Source organism: Neovison vison, chromosome 2 (assembly GCF_020171115.1).
Source record: "Neovison vison isolate M4711 chromosome 2, ASM_NN_V1, whole genome shotgun sequence".
NCBI classification, from domain to species: Eukaryota; Metazoa; Chordata; class Mammalia; order Carnivora; family Mustelidae; genus Neogale; species Neogale vison.
Genome location: NC_058092.1, coordinates 65826145 through 65833919, shown reverse-complemented (window position 1 = coordinate 65833919; position 7775 = coordinate 65826145). Strand labels below are relative to the sequence as shown.

Sequence of the window (7775 nt, the reverse complement as noted above, 5' to 3'; positions counted from 1 at the left end):
TTCCCTTTTTTTCCCCTTGTCTCAGGAGACATCCTAGAAAGAAGTTGTCACAGCTGATATCAAAGAGGTTACTGCCTGTGTCCTCCTCTAGGATTTTTATGGTTTCAGGTCTCACATTTAGGTCATTAATCCATTTCTAATCTATTTGAATTTATTTGAAATTATTTTTGTGTATAAGAAAGTGGTCCAGTTTCATTCTTTTGCATGTTAATGTCCAGTTTTCCCAACACCATTTGTTGAAGAGGCTATCTTTTTCCCATTGGATACTCTTTCCTGCTTTGTTGAAGATTAATTGACCATATATTGTGGGTTTCAATATCTTTGTAAGAGGTCTTAAAGTAATGGATATGGAGCAAGTGATAGTAAACAATACCTTAAACAAAAAATGTCTTTAGTCATTCTTTCCATTAAAAAAATTTCCATTCTTGGTGCTATAGTAAATGGAATCAATTCTCTAATTTCCTTTTCTGTATTTTCATTGTTAGTGTATAAGAAACCACTGATTTCTGTACATTGACTTTGTATCCTGCCATGTTACTGAATTGCTGTAGTAGTCTGGGGGTGGAGTCTTTTGGGTTTTCCATATGAAGAATCATGTCATCTGCAAAGAGAGAGAGTTTGACTTCTTCATTGCCAATTTGAATATTATTTGAATTTTATTTCTCTTTGTTGTCTGATTGCTTTTGCTAGGACTTCTAATACTATGTTGAACAAGAGTGGTGAGAGTGGGCATACTTGTCGTGTTCCTGATCTCAACAGGAAGGCTGCAAGCTTTTTCCCACTGAGGATGATATTTGCTGTGGGTCTTTCATAGATAGATTTGATGAAGTTCAGGAATGTTCCCTCTATCCCTATACTTTGAAGCATTTTAATCAGGAACGGATGCTGGATTTTGTCAAATGCCTTTTCTGCATCAATTGAGAGGGCCAGGTGGTTCTTCTCTCTTCTCTTATTGATTTGTTCTATCACATTGATTGATTTGCAAATGTTGAACCATCCTTGTAACCCAGGGATGAATCCCACCTGGTCATGGTGGATAATACTTTTAATGTGCTGTTGGATCCTGTCTGCTAGGACCTTGTTGAGAATCTTAGCATCCATATTCATCAGTGATATTGGTCTGAAATTCTCCTTTTTGTTAGGGTGTTTGCCTGATTTGGGGATCAGGGTAATGCTGGCTTTATAAAAAGAGTCTGGAAGTTTTCCTTCTGCTTCAATTTTTTGAAACAGCTTCAGGAGAATAGGTGTTATTTCTTCTTTGAAAGTTTGGTAGGGAATTTGTCAGGTCCTGGGCCCTTTCTTTGGGGGAGGTTTTTGATCACTGCTTCAATCTCATTACTAGATATCAGTCTATTCAGGTTGTCAATTTACTATAGGACCAAGAATCATAAGATACCTGGGAATAAACCTAACCAAAGAGGTAAAGGATCTGTACTCGAGGAACTACAGAACACTCATGAAAGAAATTGAAGAAGACACAAAAAGATGGAAGACCATTCCATGCTCTTGGATCGGAAGAACAAACATTGTTAAAATGTCTATACTGCCTAAAGCAATCTATACTTTTAATGCCATTCCGATCAAAATTCCACCAGTATTTTTCAAAAAACTGGAACAAATAATCCTAAAATTTGTATGGAATCAGAAGAGACCCCGAATTGCTAAGGAAATGTTGAAAACAAAAATAAAACTGGTGGCATCACGTTACCTGATTTCAAGCTTTACCACAACGCTGTGATCACCAAGACAGCATGGTACTGGCATAAAAACAGACACATAGACCAGTGGAATCAAGTAGAGAGCCCAGGTATGGACCCTCAACTCTATGGTCAAATAATCTTCAAAAAAACAGGAAAAAATATACAATGGAAAAAGACAGTCTCTTCAATAAATGGTGCTGGGAAAACTGGACAGCTATATGTAGAAGAATGAAACTCGACCATTCTCTCACACCGTACACAAAGATAAACTTGAAATGGATAAAAGACCTCAGCATGAGACAGGAATCCATCAGAATCCTACAGGAGAACATAGGCAGTAACCTCTTCGATATCAGCCACAGCAACTTCTTTCAAGATATGTCTACAAAGGCAAAGGAAACAAAAGCGAAAATGAACTTTGGGGACTTCATTAAGATCAAAACCTTCTGCACAGCAGAGGAAACAGTCAACAAAACAAAGAGGCAACCCACGGAATGGGAGAAGATATTTGCAAATGACAGTACAGACAAAAGGTTGATATCCAGGATCTATAAAGAACTCCTCAAACTCAACACACACAAAACAGATAATCATATCAAAAAATGGGCAGAAGATATGAACAGACTCTTCTCCAATGAAGACATACAAATGGCTATGAGACTCATTAAAAAATGTTCATCATCACTAGCCGTCAGGGAGATTCAAATTAAAGTCACATTGAGATAGAATGGCCAAAATTAGTAAGACAGGAAACAACATGTGTTGGAGAGGATGTAGAGAAAGGAGAACCCTCTTCCACTGTTGGTGAGAATGCAAGTTGGTGCAGCCACTTTGGAGAACAGTGTGGAGATTCCTCAAGAAATTAAAAATAGAGTTTCCCTAAGACCCTGCAATTGCACTCCTGGGTATTTACCCCAAAGATACAGGTGTAGTGAAAAGAAGGGCCATCTGTACCCCAATGTCTATAGCAATGTCCACGGTCACTGAACTGTGGAAAGAGCCAAGATGCCCTTCAATGGACGAATGGATAAGGAAGATGTGGTCCATATACACTATGGAGTATTATGCCACTATCAGAAAGGATGAATACCCAACTTTTGTAGCAATATGTACAGGACTGGAAGAGATTATGCTGAGTGAAACAAGTCAACCAGAGAGAGTCAATTATCATATGGTTTCACTTATTTGTGGATCATAATAAATAACATGAAGGACATGGGGAGATGGAGAGAAGGGAGTTGAGGGAAATTGGAAAGGGAGGTGAACCATGAGAGACTATGGACTCTGAAAACAACCTGAGGGTTTTGAAGGGGCGGGGGGTGGGAGGTTGGGGGAACCAGGTGGTGGGTATTAGGGAGGGCACGTATTGCATGGAGCACGGGGTGTGGTGCAAAAACAATGAATACTGTTACACTGAAAAGAAATTTTTTAAAAATTCCATTCTTAAAAATGAAACAAGATGAAAACAGAGAGGGCAACAAACCATAAGAGACTCTTAATCATAGGAAACAAATTGAGAGAGTTGCTGGAGGGGAGGAAGGGTGGGGAATGGAGTAACTGGGTGATGGACACTGGGGAGTGTATGTGCTGTAATGACCACTGAGTATTATATAAGACTGACAAATCGCAGACCTGTACCCCTGAAATAAATAATACATTGTATGTTCATTGAATTTAAGTTAAAAAAAAGAAATTTTTCATTTTTTTAAATTTCCATTCTTAACAGCAACATACATACTTTGAAATCTACCAAATCACTAAACTTCAGAATTCTAAAATTCTTGTTACTATGCATTGTCCCAAAATATTCCATCATTTTTATATTTTCCCATAAAGCATAACAATACCTCTTAGAGCCCTCATCATTCAACATTAATTCAATAAACATTTTGAGAACCTGCTAACAAACATTCTTAAAAACTAGTCAGTGCTACATTAGCAACTAAGGCTAAAAAGACAGGTAAAGCATGGTCAAGCAAAACATGGTCTAGAGTTTAGACCAGAGTTTAGATAGTCTAGCAGGAACAAAAGTCTATAGTTTACAGTGGGGAAGACAGAAAAAGAGAATTCACTGTGGTATAATCAAGCACTGACACTGAGACAGCCCAAGGGAACCATCACTAACCGTCACTAACTGAGGCTGAAGGAATTAGAGGAGGCTGCCAGAAGGAAAGTGATGAGTCACTGAGTCCTGGAGAATCAGCAGGATCTATCCAGGAAAAGAGAAGAAGAGTGATTCAGGTATGTGCAAAGGTACAGAGACAGGATGGGGTGTAACTAGGAGAACTAGTAGTAGAGGAGTTCAGTTTAGACGAAGCATAGAGTTGAGGTGGACACTAAGGAAGGAATATTATATTTTTACATCTCAATGAATGCTGACAAAAGGTAATGAGAAAAGTACTATTCTCAGCCTCCTCCCCCATTTCATAGTTAAAGAAACAGAAACCCAGTAAGAGTCAGTGACTTGCCCAAGGTCATACATTGTAGAAGTGGATAAAATAAAATTCTAACTTAGAAATTCTGATTCCAGGGGCACCAGGGTAGCTGAGTCATTAAGCATCTGCCTTCAGCTCAGGTCATGATCCCAGGGTCCTGGAATGGAGCCCCACATTGGACTGCCTGCTCAGTGGAAAACCTGCTTCACCCTCTCCCACACCCCTGCTTGTGTTCCCTCTCTCGCTGTCTCTTTCTTTCTGTCAAATAAATACATAAAATCTTAAAAAAAAAAAAAAAGAAAAGAAAAAGAAAGAGAAATTCTGATTCCAGAGCTCAGGCTCATCAGCTAATCATGAATGGATTGTATGCTATGCTAAGAAATTTGAATTTTATCCTGAAGGGCATGAGAGGCCAACAATTTTTGGCAGGAAAATGACAGGGTCCATTTTGCCTTTTAAAAGGATGACCTAGGGGCACCTGGGTGGCTCAGTGGGTTAGAGCCTCTGCCTTCAGCTCAGGTCATGATCCCAAGGTCCTTGGATTGAGTCACACATTGGGCTCTCTGCTCAGCAGGGAGCCTGCTTCCTCCTCTCTCTCTGCCTGCCTCTCAGCCTACTTGTGATCTCTGTCTGTCAAATAAATAAATAAAATCCTTAAAAAAAAAAAAAAAAAAAAAGGATGACCCAAGTTACTGAAGGAAGCAGAGCTAGACCGGAGATGGAACTGTGTACAGTTCTGCATGTTGTACCTCAAACAACTCTAGGGAGAGCCATTAAACCTGTGGTCTATGAATAGCACCCATGAAGTCATGCAGTGCACAACCTACATGACCATTTTGATGTAATCACAAGTTAGGGGCTACTACAGTATTCCAGTCATAAAATGTATGAGCAATTAAACTAAGAAAGAACAATGGCAGAGAAGGGAATGGTTTATAATGCAGAAATAATGATGTAGAATCACCAGAAGTTGGTGACTTGTTGGATGAAGGTGGTGACACAGAGAAAAAGAAGATGGTTTTATTTTGTCTCAATCTAAGTTGGGACTATATTTTTTCATCTTCTTCCCTATTTGGTTCTGGGTTACAAACTTGCACATGATTTGGAAATGAAGCAGCAGACTTTATGCTCTGAGGGTCATCATGGTTAGAGGTGAGAAGAAAGAGATGCAGAGAAGCAAGCAGGTCCCAGTTTGTACTTGCTGTTCCCCACTCTGCACTCTCCTCTGCTTCCAGGTCCAGCTGTTCAGGTCAGATGTCCATGTCCATCTGCCTGCCCTGCTGACCAGCAGCAACCCACCATAATACCCAATGGAAAACTCAGAAAGGCAACCATAAGAACCAGATCACAGCCTAGCACAGACCTCCAAATTCCTCTTTGTGGACCATTTCAGCAGACACCCCTTAAGCTCTGATTTGTCCACCTTGCCAGTGCTTTGGGAGGACTTCTTGGTGACTTCCTGCTCCACCTACTCTCCCCTCCTCCCTCTTCACCTACTTCTCCAGCGTCAGTTCCTGATCTCAGCAGAGTTTTTTTGGTAGCAGTTGAGAAGATTAGTCTGAAATTTATATGGAGCTGCAGAGAACATATAATAGTCAAAAAAACTTTGGAAATTTAAAAAAAATGGAAGATGTCAGGACTATTATAAAGGACTCTATCACAGAGTTGTAAAAATGGACACCCAAATTACACAGGGACAAAACCTGTGTTAAACTTGCCTAGGATAACTTGGAAAGTAGACCATATGCCCACTGAGACTGTAAATCTGGGGGAAGTGGTTGGCAAGAGAATAACTCTGGGCTTACGTTTATTTTGTATGTCAAGCAAAGTATTGTAAGAAAGGAGTTCAGGAAATAATTGGCCAGTTTGTAAGAAGCAGTTGAGGGTCCAGAAATTGGGGGGTCTGACTAGGAAGGCTATATGAAAACTATTAGAACCCAAACTTTAAGACAATTTTTGAAAAAAATATTTGAACACAAACTCCCATTGAAACCTAGCTTTGCTGCTGCTATTGAGGCTAACAAAGTTAGTTGTAGTGGGGTAGCTCTATTTTTAATATCTTAAGGAATCTCCATGCTGTTTTCCAAAGTGGCTGCACCAACTTGCATTTCCACCAACAGTGTAAGAGGGCTCCCCTTTTTCCTGTTCTCTTTCATTTTCAGTCACTTTATTACAACTTAATCTTTGTAACTCTTACTTTGGGTCATTCAAGCTTCTGGGAGGTACTTTGGATTACCAGAACTACAGTCTTCATTCTGAAAGTCTTCTTCATAGGCTTGAAATGCCTTATTTTATTGGTACCTTCTTTCATGATGCCCTTTAAATCCAAGAATTACTGGTATGTGTTCTTAGAAGAATTGTATCAGTATAAATTAATTTTGTTCCCATATCTGTTTTGTTCCATTACCTAATTAACCACAGGGAGTTTGGTAATATAACTAGAATCTTCAGATGTTGCTAACTTTATTCTACCTCATTTTAATGTTTTTGGATTTTTTTTTAAGATAAGGATTTTCAGACAGGTTTTGTGAATATTCTTTACAGGACCAAGCTATAAAGTGACTGGTTCAGATGATAGCTGACAATATGTCAAGCAGAATTTCGTAAAATTATTTTTCCCATCTGTCAGTATATATTTCCCAAATAATACATTACCTCGTGGTTTCATCAAGAGAATGTCCACTAGTCAGAACTATGATTTCAAACCACATAACGAAAAGGAAAGATGGAGCTACTTCATCACACCTTCAAACATAATTAAGTCCTATAAACTATTAAGACCACAAAATAGTAATTATATTTGGTTATAATGACTATTACTAAAGTCACTGGGATAGATTTCTTTGTTAAAATTTAAGAAAAATGTTTCCAGTGGTGCCTGGGTAACTCAGTCAGTTAAGCATCTGATTCTTGATTTTGGCTCAGGTCATGATCTCAGGGTCATGAGATGGAGCCCTACATCAGGCTCCACATTCAGTGGGGAGTCTGCTTGAGATTCTCTCTTCCTCTCCCTCTGCCCCTCCCCACCACACTCTCTAAGATAGATAAATCTTTTAAAAAAAAAAGTTTGCAAACAGTTTTGGAGCATTAAAATAAGATTTTAGTATCTCATTTTTAAAAAAAAAAGATTTTATTCGTCAGAAAGAGGGCACAAGCAGGGGGAGTAGCAGGCAGAGGGAGAAGCAGCTTCCCTGCTGAATGGATGCAGACACCTAACTGACAGAGCCATCCAGGAATCCCAAGTATTTCATTTTTTTAATTCAAATGAGTGAAAAACATTGTTTTAACATATGTAAACAATATTCCACCTAATATCTATGTCAATATTTATTCTATTCTAATTACTTGACATATGACTGCAGTATAAAACTGTAAATGTATTTTCTTACTAATGTTATTGAAAAGAGCAACTGGATAACTAAATAGAATTAGTGGTTTCAGAGGAATTCAGGTATTCTTTTCTGATAATGTTTCAAACTAATTTTTATAATAAAATTTATAGCCAAAATCGCAAATATTCTTAAAATGCTCATAAAATTTATACTTTTAAATTTAAGTCCTGTATATATAACCTGTAAAAAGATTTTCTAAGTGAATATTAATTTATCAAGGATGATATATTTTAATATTTTGAAATATT

The 7775-nt window shown here is 38.2% G+C and overlaps 1 pseudogene; it reads left to right on the top strand.

The window, feature by feature from the left end:
• The first annotated feature begins 6291 nt into the window (after positions 1-6291).
• On the top strand, positions 6292-6892 carry LOC122899133 (annotated as a pseudogene).
• Positions 6893-7775: the final 883 nt, after the last annotated feature.